The sequence below is a fragment of the Portunus trituberculatus genome, chromosome 19, assembly GCF_017591435.1.
Source record: "Portunus trituberculatus isolate SZX2019 chromosome 19, ASM1759143v1, whole genome shotgun sequence".
NCBI lineage: Eukaryota > Metazoa > Arthropoda > Malacostraca > Decapoda > Portunidae > Portunus > Portunus trituberculatus.
The window spans coordinates 10,283,438-10,297,984 of NC_059273.1; the positions used below are offsets into that span (position 1 = coordinate 10,283,438).

Consider the following 14,547-nt stretch of genomic DNA (forward strand, 5'->3'; position numbering starts at 1 on the left):
ACCTTGTTGTCAGTCACTCTGTAGAAAGTTACTATAATGTAGATGCTGTGGAGGAGGTGAGAATAAAACATGCATCACGTACATCCCGGTAGAGTTGATGTGAAGCCTTCAAGAGGAGAGTCTGTCCACAGGGCGAATATTCCACCGGTTTTCTGTTGCTTGTGTTCCTTTGTCCATTTGTGTGACAGTGAGCGAGCAGCAGCTGTCTCCCCTAATGAGGCAGAGTGGCAAGTCCCCTTCCCTGATGTCCCAGTAGAGCAGCGGGCTGAGTGGATGCTTAATCTGTGCTCCGGCGTGTCACTGGAGAGGGAGGAGGTAGCGGAAGTGCGAGCGTGTATCACAAAGCCAATGGACCCCTCACTCCTTGCCACTTGTAGATTACTTACCGATCTGATACGTGATGAAAGAGGATTATGAGACAGCTGGACCTAGAGGAAGAGAATGCACGAGACAGAACAAGAGAAATAAATCATCAGTTATATCAGGTTAACCATAAATGTATCGGTCACTGGTTGAGGTAGTTTAAACTCTCACGTTTGTTCAGTTTCTCCTCACACTTCGCTGCCCATTCTCTTGTTTCCCGCATCTACACCAGAGACACTCGAATGAAAGCACAGCGTGAGGAAGGAATGACGACACAGATTGACCGGGAAGAGGAGGAAGATCAGAACCGGATGAAATGTAAGTAAGAGACAGCAAGGTAGAAATAAACGCCATCTGACTCCTAGAGCAGGGGACGGAAGGCAAGAAAAGAGAAAGTGCAAGAAACTGAGGTAAAAGTGAAATTGTCTTGATTTTCAGGTCTGGCAGAGATTCAGTAATGCCGAGGGGGAAGAGACGGGAAGGAGACAAGATTTAAATCAAAAGGGATGATGTAAAAAATAAGAGAATGAAAGGAAATATGTATTTGAAAACGTTTAGTATGAAGAAAAGACTAACTAGAAAACAGGAAGGTGGCAGATTGGAAGTAAAATAGTGGATGGTCACTAATCAAACCTCCTAACACTAAAAAGGAAAAATATTAACGTTAACTTAAATTTTTATTGTTTTATTTATTATTTTCTTTATGAAGTGATAGTGATTAGTTGATTGTATTATTCTCCCATTCATTCTTAAAGGTTCATTTGGTTATGTTCATTTGCATGAGTAACAACCCTGCCGCTCCATTGAAAGTTACATTCTGGAATACCTAACCGGCAAACACACACACACACACACACACACACACACACACACACACACACACACACACACACACACACACACACACACACACACACACACACACACACACACACACACACACACACACACACACACACACACACACACACACACACACACACACACAGTAGTACTCTTTAACTGACTTTTTACCCCTCAATGACTATTTTAAAACTATTCTAAAGGAAGAGTATCAGGATTCCAATTAAAACCCTATTTTTGTCTTCTGAGATGAGTAATTAAGCTTCATTCTAGCTATTTTTGCTTCTATATAATCCAAACATTATAAATTACCAAAGAAACAAATTACTCCTTTTTATATACGCATTCAGAAACGTACTAAACAACTCAACTATCCAATGAGGAGGAAAGATAACACCATAAAGATTCTACACCACCACCACCACCACCACCACCACCATCACCACCACTCCTGCCAACCTGCACCAAGAGTCGATATCTGGAGTTGGATGTTTTTCACCGCCAGAGTTGGGTATCGCTTGAACATTACCTTCATTAAGAGCAAAAGGGTGTTCGTTAGCTGCCCGTGTTAATCCGTCAACCGCGTTCCTGAAATCCAGCTTATAATGAGTGGGTCTTTTTACATCTATTTTTTCCACCATCTTCTTCTTTCTCTTACTCTTCTTCGTTAATTTTGTCTACTTTTTCTTTTTTCCCTATCTTCTTTTTCTTGTTCTTCTCACTATCTTCATTTATTTTGTCTCCTTTCTTTATTTTCTGATCTTTTTTTTTCTCTTGTTCTTTTCACGTATTTTCATTTATTTTGTCTACTTTTCTCTTTTTTTTCGCTATCTTCTTTCTCTTACTCTTATTCTTCTCACTGTTTTAATTTATTTTTTCTACTTTTCTTTTTTCCCCTATCTTCTTTTTTCTCTTGTTCTTCTCACGTATCTTGATTTATTTTGTCTAGTTTTCTTTTTTTCATTCACTTTAGGTTCTCGTATATTTATTTTTTTTTTCTCCTTCATTTTATAAAGGCTCAGAATTCGTAATATGATGTGAATTTTTCCCCTTTCTTTCTGTTTATCGTTTCTTCTTCCCGTCTATGTCTTCTGTTTTCGGTTCCTTCTTTTCCTATTTTTTTCTTCTATCTCTTTATCCGTTGCAGATCATGGTATCTTTTTGTGACTTTCCTGTTTCCTTGCATATTCTTGAAATCCGTGTTGTATTGATTAAGTTAATGTTCTACCCTTCTCTCTCTCTCTCTCTCTCTCTCTCTCTCTCTCTCTCTCTCTCTCTCTCTCTCTCTCAGCTTTACTTTCTCCCTTTCTTTCTTTCTTTAACCAATTTCACATTCTGGTACGTCTGTGATTCTCTTTCCAAGTCCTCAAAATCTGAGTTACCATGAATAATTTTCCTTCCCATCTCTTTATTCTTCCTCTCATATATCTTTCTCCTTTCTCCTTCACGTTCTTTACTTTTTTTTCCTATTTTTCTTTTATATATATATATATTTTACGAGTCTCTTGCCTTCCTCTTCGTATCTGCTCCCCTTGCTCTCCCTTCCTGCTCTGTGCCATCCATGCATTCCCTCCTTCTCGTCCTGCAAACTCCAGCTCTCACCCAAGCTTTTATTTTGCATGTGGTCCAATCCCTGAGCGGTGTGTGGCTCTCCTACTGCTCTGGAAAAAATGGAATCTGGAGCTATCTGTGTCTGCTCGTAGGAGGAATCGACCAGTAATACCGAGGGCGCATCCTTCCCTCCTTCTGCTGCTGTGAAAAGCGAAAAAAGAAGTCGGGAAACACCAGGAATTTATGGCATTTTCATTAAATACTTGGCGTGGTTTGGTGGAGGATGATATGAACGCTAACTTGAGGAGGAAATGGAGGAGAGTACAGCACCTCCACCTCGCTCCTTTTAGGCCTGAAGGGAAGCAATAACACCTGGGAATGTCATAAAGTGATATGTTTAAAGCCAATAAAGTAACAATCTTAGGAGAAATAAAGATGCCATGAAGGGAAATTATATAATGTATTAAAAACTCAAATGATAGCAAATGTAAGTCAGATAAATGAAATGTCAAAGTGAAATGGAATATTGAAAAAAAAAATATGTTGTTTTTCAGTTGAACAGAGAATGAAACTTCAACTTTTTACATTATCAAAGACGAAATGGAATGCTACAGGAATATCTCAATTTAAGCACCATTTTGATTCTAGGTAAAGGAGTAAATACAACTTCAGTCTCCATTTTCAAACATTCATAACTTTATACAATTACCATTCAACGAACCAGTGTAAAATATCGAACAAAAAATATAGGAACTTGCCATAATATTTCTTATCACCACCACTACCACCACCATTGACAACAACAACAACAACAACAATGGCGACAACAACAGCAATAACAATGACAATAACAACAACAACAATGGCGAGAACAACAACAGCAATAACAATAACAACAACAACAACAACAACAACAACAACAACAACAACAATCGTGACAACAAAAACAAAAACAACAATAATCACAACAAAAACAACAAAAACAACAACAACAACAATAATAGCGACAACAACAAGAACAACAACAACAACAACAACAACAACAGCAATAACAATGACAATACCAACACCAGGAGCAAGAAATGTGACGCAGAGTACCAAGAGAGTCTGTAAATCTTATTGTGGCTTAGAAAAAAACAAGCACAATCTCAATTTGCAGACGAGCAGCAAAAACATCGATAAAGGAGAAGGAGAAAAAAAGGGGGGGAAAAAAGATTCGTAGTGACAAATAACAGCAACATTATTTATTGGTTCAATCAGGGAAAATGTGACGTGATGGGGTAAAAACATTCTCTCTCTCTCTCTCTCTCTCTCTCTCTCTCTCTCTCTCTCTCTCTCTCTCTCTCTCTCTCTCTCTCTCTCTCTCTCTCTCTCTCTCTCTCTCTCTCTCTCTCTCTCTCTCTCTCTCTCTCTCTCTCTCTCTCTCTCTCTCTCTCTCTCTCTCTCTCTCTCTCTCTCTCTCTCTCTCTCTCTCTCTCTCTCTCTCTCTCTCTCTCTCTCTCTCTCTCTCTCTCTCTCTCTCTCTCTCTCTCTCTCTCTCTCTCTCTCTCTCTCTCTCTCTCTCTCTCTCTCTCTCTCTCTCTCTCTCTCTCTCTCTCTCTCTCTCTCTCTCTCTCTCTCTCTCTCTCTCTCTCTCTCTCTCTCTCTCTCTCTCTCTCTCTCTCTCTCTCTCTCTCTCTCTCTCTCTCTCTCTCTCTCTCTCTCTCTCTCTCTCTCTCTCTCTCTCTCTCTCTCTCTCTCTCTCTCTCTCTCTCTCTCTTCTTCTTCTTTTTCTTCTTCTTTTTCTTTTCTTCTTGTCATTTCTTCGTATTTTGTTTAACTTTCTCCTCTTCTTTTCATTCCATTACTTTTTATCCTCCTTAATTATTTCCCTCTTTCCTTTAATCTCGTTTCCTTCCTGTGTGGCCCTTTCGTCTTGTTTTTTTTGTTTTTTTTTCCTTCCTTTTTCCGCTTCGTTTTACTTTTAATGCTTTCGTTTCTTTTTGCTTTGAAATGTCTCCTTTAATCTGTCCCTTCTCTTTCTTCTTTCCTTGCTTTCATCTTTTCTCTTCTCTTTCCCATTTTTCGTATATTAATTCACTTTTCCTTTTAGTTCCTTTTCCGTCAGTGTTTCTTCTCTTGACATACTTTTGTTTTTTTCTTCCTTTTTGCATCTTTTACCTTACTTATTTCCTTTTACTCTTCCTTGTTTGCTTGTTTTCCCTCGGTCTCTTCTACCTTTCTTTTTCCTTGTACACCGAACTGTTTTTTTCTTTCCCGTTTTGTTCCTCGCGTTCAAATATTGTTCTCAAGGTTGTCTGTTTAAATTCTAAACAGTATAGAGACCAGGAACACACACTCTCTCTCTCTCTCTCTCTCTCTCTCTCTCTCTCTCTCTCTCTCTCTCTCTCTCTCTCTCTCTCTCTCTCTCTCTCTCTCTCTCTCTCTCTCTCTCTCTCTCTCTCTCTCTCTCTCTCTCTCTCTCTCTCTCTCTCTCTCTCTCTCTCTCTCTCTCTCTCTCTCTCTCTCTCTCTCTCATATTTATTAATTTCTTAAGTTATTCTTCCTCCTCTTCCTCCTCCTCCTCCTCCTCCTCCTCCTCCTCCTCCTCCTCCTCCTCTTTCTCCTCCTCCTCCTCCTCCTCCTCCTACTCTTCCTCCTCCTTCTATTTTCTTCCCTCCCAGAAATTCCAATCCCAGTTCTCAGTGCCTCATTTTTTCCTCCTGTTTTGTCTTCCTTTGTCTTTCCTTGTCTTGTCTTGGAATCCTAATTTTTTTTTGTTTTCTTTTCTTTTTCATTCTTATCCTTTTTTTTCTTGTCTTTCCGTTTTCCAGCTTCTAACATTTCTCTATCTTTATCTCTCTTACTTTAGCTTACGAGTAGGTGGAGTAAGTCATCATAATCCCTACTAGTATTTGTTCTTCCTTTGTATTCGTTTGTGTAAGTCAACCTCTGTCACTATTTCTTCCTATGTGATCCTTTGCGTTGCTTCCCCTGGAGTGGACGGTGGACAGAACCAAGGCCTGTATTTTGAAACCCTTTGCTCTCTCACCATCACTGCTTTCCAAAGGTTCCAGTTGAAGATACTCCTGTTTTAAGAGCATTTCTATGGTTCTGGTGATAGATTGACAAGATTTCTAGTTTATCAAAAGGAAAAACTATATTGAAAACCCGGTTAGCTGTCTGTGGCCTTGGAAAATCATAGTGAGAAGGGAAGGTGTTTCTGAATACGGTTGCAACTCTCCTACTGTATCTTTCTTTGTGTTTCTCTGTGGCTCGTCCGTGGGTGGGTGGGCGAGACAGAAGGCAGGCTGGCTTTCATTACTCGCCTCGTCAGTGGTTAGCGAGCTGCGGCCAACCGTGTAACGCGCAGGACGGCCGCCACGGGAAGCGAGGTGCACTGGTGTTACTGGGCCACTGTGCTGCCGCCAACCTGGATTTAATTGTGGAAGGTGTTCTGGTGTTCTTATTGGTGTGTGTAAGGGGGCGGAACGGTGTTGGTGGTGATGGTGGTGGTGGTGGTGGTGGTTGTGGTGTTATTAGTTTGCTTATTATTGCTACTTTGTTGTTCTAGTAGTAATAGTAGTAGTAGCAGTAGTAGTAGTAGTAGAAGAAGTAGTAGTAATCGTAGTAGTAGTAGTAGTAATAGTAGTAGTAGTGGTGGTGGTGGTTGTGGTGTTATTAGTTTGCTTATTATTGCTACTTTGTTGTTCTAGTAGTAGTAGTAGTAGTAGTAGTAGTAGTAGTAGTAGTAGTAGTAGTAGTAGTAGTAGTAGTAGTAGCAGTAAGCAGCAGTAGCAGTGATGGTGGTAGTGGTGGTGGTGGTATTATTAGTCTGTAGTTATTTGTTTGTAGTAGTAGTAGTAGCAGTATAGTAGTAGAAGCAGTAGTAGTAGTAGTAGTAGTAATAGTAGCAGTGGTAGTAGTAGTAGTGGTGGTAGTGGTGGTGGTTGTGGTGGTGGTGGTGGTGGTAGCTAGTGAAATTGGTTCCTGTCTTGTATCATGTAAAAATTGATTCCTGTATTCACTTCCTGGTTTCCCGTTAAAGCTTTTTTTTCTCTTTTTCTTCTCTTTTTTCTTACTCATGTTACTTCAAAGATTGTGGTTTTTTTTTACTTTTTGCCTCCTTTCTCTTTTTCCCTCTATTTCTTCCGATGCTTGTGCTTCCACTTTTTTCCCCTTTAGCACCGCCCTGTCTTTCCTTCCACCCGCTCCTCTCTTTTCTCCCCTCTTCTCTTTTTCGCTCTTCCCCTTCCCCCCATCCTCTTCATTCTTTTGAGTTCTTTCGACCATCTCATATTTCCTCTTGCTCTTCAACTTTCCACTTCCCATCCCACCTCTCTCTCTCTCTCTCTCTCTCTCTCTCTCTCTCTCTCTCTCTCTCTCTCTCTCTCTCTCTCTTTTCCTGTAATTTTTATCGAGTTTTGTATATTTTCTGTTCTTTTACTAAATATTGAAAATTAAGTGGATTTCTTTATTTCTTTTGCTTTGTGCATTACGTTTGTTGCATTTCACTTTCTTGAGTTTTGCAGGTTTATCCCCCAACAGTTTTCGAAAAAAAAAAAAAATCAAGCGTTTTTATTAACCTTTGCTTTGATAGAGGAAATGTAAAGTTTTTTTTGGGGGGGGCATGTCAGTACCAATGATTTTAGCGCCGTAAATATCTGTGTTTTATATTTTTTTTCTTAATTTCAACCTATTTTTTTTTTTTTGTGTGTGTAACCTTTACTGTATATATACATTAGTGGCGGAAACTTCTTTTCTCTCTCTCTCTCTCTCTCTCTCTCTCTCTCTCTCTCTCTCTCTCTCTCTCTCTCTCTTTCATGATTTTCCTTTTCAACTGCCATCCTTATTTCATTTTTATGGGTTAATATACGTGAAAGCTTTTAGTCCATTCTGGCACACTTTTTTAAAAACTTTGACGCACGCCAGAGTGAGTCTTTAATCCTGGCTTAAGTTAGTCTTTAGAGAGTAACGTAACTTGATTAGTCTGGCGCATTTTTCAGGAGAGTAATTAATAGCCTTGTATTTTTCTCTCCTCAGCCCAAATCCACAGTTCTTCGCAATACCACATACGTGTTGGTGTTGTCATTGACCTTGAAGTGGTAACCTGACTGTTTTGTTTCTGTCATCAGTACTCCCGTGTTTGTTTCCCCAGCAGTATTACTTCCTGGGAATTTTCATTTTCTTCCCACTATAAATTTCAGAACGTAGCATAACACGACGTATCTAACCCCTGGGACAGTAATGTTAGGGGAGGAGGGTTTGCTAGGTAGGAGTATAATGTCCTTTGGGAAATTACCTTTGAATATCTTATGATGCAGTCTTCCGTTACTCTTTCCTTTCGTTATATTTATTTGTTAATTTTAGACCATAAGCTTTGTCTAACTCAGTACAGCATTATGAACGCTTCTAAATGTTTCGTCTTCTTATCTCTCACATTTGCCAGAGTGTAACGGACGTGCCTTCATCATTCTAACGAGATTTTAACAAGGACTCCACACCACCACTAAGAATAACACGCACGAAAACCTTTGAAATCCTTTAAAAACAGTCGTGATGAGAGAATAAGACGTTTAAAAGGAAAACAAACTACCTCTTCAAGAATTCCTCCCTCATTCGATTAGAGTTTCCATTTAATTTATATCCGAGAAAGTTACCTCTGCAAACAGCCATCATGAGAGAAGAAGGCCACGGGATTTAAGAAGAACATAGCGCTGACACGTCTTCAAGAATTCCTCGGTCGTTCACAAGAGATTTCATTCAATTTATACGTCGAGAAAGTGTGTGATGCGAACATTCCTCCCGGCTCAGTGTTCCCATGGCCAGGCGGAGACACAGCGTCCTTGCACCGGGAATAGAATGCCTTGAACTTCATCGTGGAGTCTCCGCAAGAGGAGCCATTCTTCGGGTATGATGATAATGTCGTCGTAAAAGTTCTCGCTCCTTGATAAATGCTGGAAATCTCATTATAACTCTGCAGCCATTGGTCGTCTGATGGGGAGGCCGCCGCTGCTGCCCGCCAGATTGCCTCACATTTTCCCAGTGCGCCTCCACCTTCACCACACTAATAACCCGCAGAGAGAGAGAGAGAGAGAGAGAGAAAGGAGAGGGAGAGGGAGAGGGTGAGGAGAAGAAATCTTAAAGAAAAAGAACGTATAAAGCGAAGGGATAAGTAAGAAGAAGAGATGGAATAAGGAAGAGGAGCAGAAGTAGAACAGGTTGAGGAGAGGTGGAGACGGAGGAACAGTAGGAGGAAGAAGAGGAGGAGGAAAAGGACGAGAAGGAGGAAGTGGAGATGAAGGAAGAGGAAGAGGAAGAGGAAGGGGAAAAGAAAAAACAGGGGCGGGAGGAGGAGGAGGAGGAGGAGGAGGAGGAGGGAACAAGGTAAAAAGGTAAGAAAATAAAAATGGGACGTAGTGAACAATGATATAATGAGGTGAGGCACATATTCTTTCCTGCTACTAATTAAAGGCGGTAATGATGATGATGATGATGATGATGATGATGATGATGATGATGATGATGTTGATGGTGATGATGATGGTGATGATGATGATGATGATGGTGATGATGATGTTGATGATGATGATGATGATGTTGATGGTGATGATGATGGTGATGATGATGATGATGAGTGAAGGAACAAGTAAGTGCAAGAAACAATTCCTCAAAATCCCTGAGAACGTAAGAGCGAGGACAGGTTGTTGTGCGTTTGAGGGTGTGGCGGGCTTAGAATGAGGCGGGAGCGTGGGCGTGGACGTGGGCGAAGAGGTGAGGACTTTATTCGGAAGCCGCAGGTTATCAAAGGACTTTTCTCATCTCACTCTAGAAACCTTACAACCGCCTCTCCCTCAGCGGCCTGTGTTGCCTTAGGGCCTTTTCATCCACATTCTTTTTAAATCCTCCCTCTTCTCCCTTCTTCTTTTCGTCTCATTTTCATTCACCTCCCTTTAACTTCCAACTCGCACTCCCTCACCCTTTCTCTCTTTCTCTCTTTCTTTCTCTCTTTCTCTCACTTCCCTGTCCTCCCTCTCTCCCTTTAATCCTCTCTCTCACACTCTCCTTCCCACACCTTTCTGAGAGGGAGCCTAGGCGAGAGACGCAGGTGAGGGCGGATGTAAAGGAGAGGCGGGACAGGGGACGTGGGGAAATTAATCAGCGATCCTGTGGCTGGCTTGAGTGCCGCGCCATTAATCTGACTGAGGAATTGCACAATTACCCAGGGTGTGTCTTTTTTTTTCAATGTTGGGTACTAAAAGAGTCTCGCTATAATGGAATTACCCGACATTCCCTTGACCAATTATGCTGTGTTGCTGTGTGCTGTAAAGAAATGCTTGGGAAACGCTTTCACTCTGTTCCTCGCATCAACACACACCACATGTACCAAGCGTCATTACTGTATGTAAAACAGAATGAACACCAGTGTTTGCAGCGCCGTGGTGGCCGCAATGCTTCCCTTGACACGTCTTAATCACAGTGATTGCCTCTCAGATCACTCAGGAAAGTTGATGGGGCGTGAAGTGAAAAACGTGAAGGTCGGCGCGGCGAGACGAGCTCGCGTCACACGCACCATCACGGTATTCACTTTGGCGTTAACTCGCCTTGCATGCACACAATTAACTCACTAACTTGGCGGAATTATCGAGTCTGAACAGTTTTGCGAATTAACTGTTTCACGCAGGTGATTAACTAAAGTTCCTGGAATGTCTCTGTTGTAATCAGTCAGGGCGTGCGGCCACAACCCGCCCTGCAATATATCACTCTGTCAGTGTTACGTTCACCGGTTAAACTGGTAAGATTGGCATCGGAGAGCCGGTGAACAATAACAATAAAAAAAACACTGCAGGTTCAACTGGTGAGGAAATGCAAAAGGGGTCACTTTAAAAGCTACTTTAATAACCCATAATGAAATTGACACATATATAACAAGAAACATGAAACACAGATATATAACATGAAACACAGGAAAATGACATACACATATACATATAACACAGTAATAAATACAACAATAAAGAACCCAACTTAATACCTAACAATAATCCTAATCCTATATAGAGGCAATGTGGAAAACACGGACGAGGGAAGTGATACTTATGCGGTGTCGCAGTGGTGAAATGCTGGGTGATGGTTGATCCCACGGCAGAACCAAGAGGCGTTGTGTTCACTGGTTGAGGCTTGGATCTCAACTGCCAATCCAGAAAACCAAGAGCTGGCTCAACACTTTCGGTTGAGTCGAAAGGGCCGCGTGAATCCAACTTCGGGACAGTAGCCGGGCTTCATGAAACGGTGACGTGGAAGGTTCACGAGACGGTGGCGTGGAAGGTTCACGAGACGGTGACGTGGAAGGGGAGGCGGAGAGGTGGCGAACGAGGTAACAAGCGGAGGAGGTGATGGTAGTAATGCATGTTACGGGCGGGCCGTAACATTTCCTCCCCCCTAAGACCTCCGTAATGGGCTCATGAAGGAGGTGAGACGGGAGATCTTGATAAGGCGTCGGCGATGATGTTGTCCACCCCCACCACCAGACACAGCACCTCGCAAAGGAAGAACCTGCAGAAGCTTGAAGCGCACATCGGAGGAGACGATGACGAGGAGGCGATACACGAGCCAGACAGCGGTGATGGTGGTGAGAGAGACCAGCCAGAACCAGATGAAAATGTAGATCTTCTCGTTGATGATGTTAACCGCCAGCACACACATGGTGTCGTGGGTCTCGATGGTTCCCGAAGGGCCGAACTTCCTGAAGGTGCACTTGGTGACTCTGGGGAAGATGCGTGTCATGGGATCGATGCGCTTCTCGGGGTCCATGTCAGGGAAGTTGATGACCTCCGTGCCGTAGGTGAGGAAGGTGCCGCCCAGGAACAGGTCGGTGAAGTAGATGTTGCCCTCCAAGTCCTGAGTTATGTAATTTATAGCCCTCTGGAAGGTGGCGGGAGCATTAGACACGCAAAGGGCATCACTTGGTATTGGTATAGTCCGAAGGAGTGATGAAGGCGGATATTATTTGGGCCTCGTCCGAGAGGGGAATCTGGTAGTAACCTTTAAGCAAGTCTATAGTGGTTACAAATTTGGCTACTCCTATACTATCTATAAGGTCCTCTATCAAGGGCAATGGGTAGGAGTCTGGCAATAACTTTTAAGATCAGACTGTTGTGAAGGTGTTAAGGAAAGAAACACCTCATCCAGGTTGGACATGATTTGGCTGTTTGAGGGGCGTCCTTTAGGTGACGAGAAGAGGAATTCGATGTCGGACTCTTCCTCGGGGGGCACAGGACCAGACTCCTTTCCTATCAGACATACAGGTACAGCGCGAGACAAGTCGTCCTCTGGTTCTCTGGAGTGGTAAGGTTTCATTAGATTAATATGAACAAGTTGGGAATCCTTACGACGGTCAGGAGTGTGGACCACATAATTTAATGGACTTAGTTTTTGAGCCACAACATAAGGTCCCATGAACTTACTGTGAAGAGCATTGCCTGGAGTGGGGAGAAAAGTAAAACCTTGTCTCCTGGTTTGAAACTTCTCATGACAGATTTGGGAAGAGAATTCTGTTGCATTTTAGTTTGAGATTTGAGGAAGTTTGATTTAGCAAAAGATCTGACTTCACTGATTTTATTCTTAAGGTTACTGATGTAGTCAGACACACTGGGGCTTGAAGGAGTATTTTGAGTAAACCATTGATCCTTTAATATTTTGAGAGGCCCCCTGATCTGTCTACCATAGAGTAATTCAAAAGGGAGTAACCTAAAGAATCTTGAGGAGATTCTCTTAAAGCGAAGAGAAGGAAAGAAATACTTTCATCCCAGTCTCCTTGATGCTCCAAGCAATACTTCTTCATCATGGATTTTAATGTTTGGTGAAACCGCTCCAGACAGCCTTGGGATTGGGGTGGTAAGCCGAGGAGGTAACATGGTCGATGTTTAGCTCATTCACTATCTGTTGGAAAAAATGGCTAGTGAAATTGCTACCCTTGTCAGACTGAATTTGTTTTGGAATTCCTACCGAGGTGAAAAATGTATTAGATGTTTTACAATGGTCTTTGATGTGATGTTCTTAAGAGGGAATGCTTCAGGGTACCTGGTAGTGGGATCCATGAGGGTTAACAAATACTGATTCCCTCGTTTGGTTTTGGGTAAGGGCCCTACGCAGTCTAGTATGATCTTTTCGAAGGGCTCCGTCTGAACTGGAATAGGCGTCAGAGGAGCTGGCACAAGGCGTTCGTTAGGCTTACCCACAACTTGACATATGTGACATGTTTTACATAGTGTGACACATCCTTTTTCATTCCTGGCCAAAAAAATGTTGAAGAGCCTTCTTGTAGGTTTTTTGGATGCCTAGATGACCTGACAATCCATCATGAGCTAGTTCTATAATGGCTGGTCTTACAGACAAGGGATGACAACTTGATGTGTTTCTGACCAGGTGTCTAGTTGTTTCAGTTCAGGAGGTCTGTAGGCACGCATCAGGACTCCTTCCTGATAATAAAAACAAGGCAATTTAGACATATCCTTTGTCTCACTGGCCACATGTCTGATCTTAGCCAAAGTGAGATCCTGTTCCTGAGCATTAATCAAATTCTCCTTTGAAATGATGTCATTATACAAGTTGTCAGTAGAGGCAATCATTGGTGGAGGAGGTGATGAAAGGGCAGGGGACTTGGACTGAGACCTGGTGACTGCACACACTGGGAAGAAGTGAGGGATGTTTCGTCCAGGGTCTTAGTGGGACTTTCTGTTAAGGGAGAATCAAGAACAATTAAGTTTGGAACAGCCAAGTTACCCGCAAGATCATTACCCAGTACAAGATGTACCCCGGTACTGGCAGTTCACCAGGTTTAATGGCTACCTCAACCTCTCCTGAAATGAACGGGCACTGTAAGCTAATATTAGCCAAGGGATAGGAGAGCTGTGATTCGAGACCTGTAAGGATCACCTTCTCCCAGTGAAAGCCTGTTTGATGTTAGGGATGACATCTTCCCTTAAGATGGATTGGGCAGCACCTGTATCACGCAGAACCTTGATATTTATTGCCTTGTCTTTACCATCAGTCAGGACACTTTACCTTGATACATGTACGAGTCATAAAGTTCTAGAGGAGAGTTGACAGGGTTAGCTAGGGCCACTGGTTTCTTGTTCTCAAATGTGTTAGGTCTAGGGGACACAAAAGAAAATTGACGTTGAGAACCCTTGCAATTTGGGTGTCTACATTTCTGGATCGTGTGACCTGGCTTCTTACAGTATGTACACCAGGGGGAATTATATGCATTTGGCGAGAATCCGGTTGGCTTACCACCCGCGCCCCCAAAACCTTCCCCAAAGGAGGACCTAACATTAGACAGTGAACCACGACCTCTACTACCCAGGGATCCCATCAACAAAGCAAACGCATCAGCCACTTTAGCGGCAGACATAAGATCACTCTCTCCCCGTTCTTCCACATGCCTCAGAATATTAAATGGTAACTTGTTCTTCCATTCTTCCAGGACCATTAGATTGAGCAACTCCGAAAAGGTGGTAATGTTAAGGGCGGCTAACCATTTCTTAAATTGTCTTAGTTTCTCACTAGCGAATTCAACATAGGTGTGAGACTCTGGTTTCACATACTTTCGAAACTGCTGTCTGTATCCATCAGAAGTGATAGAGTAGGCGTCTAGAATGTTACCTTTGATCTCTTCATATTCTACCTCATCACTAAGGCCGTTGTATACCCTATAAGCTTTTCCTACTAGCTTAGGGACAAGGAGAGACACCCACTGATCCTGGGCCATTTATTCCTATGAGCAATGCTCTCAAAAGCGCGAAATGA

At 42.4% G+C, this 14,547-nt stretch overlaps 1 protein-coding gene across 13 annotated transcripts in view; it reads left to right on the forward strand.

The window, feature by feature from the left end:
- LOC123506347 overlaps window positions 1-14,547 on the forward strand; it is a 313,494-nt gene that overhangs the window by 136,607 nt on the left and 162,340 nt on the right. The gene's annotated exons all lie outside the window — the stretch shown is intronic.